The following is a 773-nucleotide window of genomic DNA, read 5'->3' as shown; positions in this document are numbered from 1 at the left end:
GTATGCAAATTAGTAAATAATTTTTTTAAAACAAAATATTTTTTTTTTAATTAAATTCTTTTTTTCTAAACAACGTAAATAAATAAATAAAAAAAAACGTATTCATTTACATACGCGCACTTGTAGGATCGACTACTCACGACTAGCTAGCGCGGACCGCTCTGCTTTAGTAGTACCCGGAAGTCTTTCCGAGCAATGCTTTGAAGGGTTCAGTTGTAAAAATGGTTACCCAAGTAACCATTTTTTAAAAAGCTTGCCACTTATTTTATCGCTTTCTTATGCTGCTTGAACACTATGTTATGGAGACGTAAACAAACCAACACTGGTAGTGAAGAGGTGGCAGCGGACTCAGAAAATGAATTTTCAATTTGCAGAAATATGTACCTAAAAAAACCCCAAAGAACACCAATAAAACAAGTTTGATGTTGCAATAAATAAAGATTAATGGCAAACTGATTTAAAAAAAAAAAAGAAACCTTCTTCGTTAATTACAAAGCAATTAGAGCTGTCGCCTAGCAATTGAGCGCGTAACAAGTTTATAGTGTCCAGCCCTCAACTTAGTTCATCCAAAACTTTCTGAAAATGCCTATTATTTATTTAAATTTTGCAGCGATAAGTTTTGAAGGATGTAGATTACAATTATGCCAATAAAATTTAGATACAGTTAACTTGTAGGAAGTAATTTTCCTTTCCCCACTGCTCTGATTTTCTGTGGCTTTAGCAATTTTGGTCAAACTAAAGGGTTTGACCCGGTGGGAAAAAAAAAAAAAAAA

Source organism: Octopus bimaculoides, chromosome 7 (assembly GCF_001194135.2).
Source record: "Octopus bimaculoides isolate UCB-OBI-ISO-001 chromosome 7, ASM119413v2, whole genome shotgun sequence".
NCBI classification, from domain to species: Eukaryota; Metazoa; Mollusca; class Cephalopoda; order Octopoda; family Octopodidae; genus Octopus; species Octopus bimaculoides.
The sequence above is the reverse complement of the archived record's forward strand: the minus strand, read 5'-3'. Positions refer to the sequence as shown.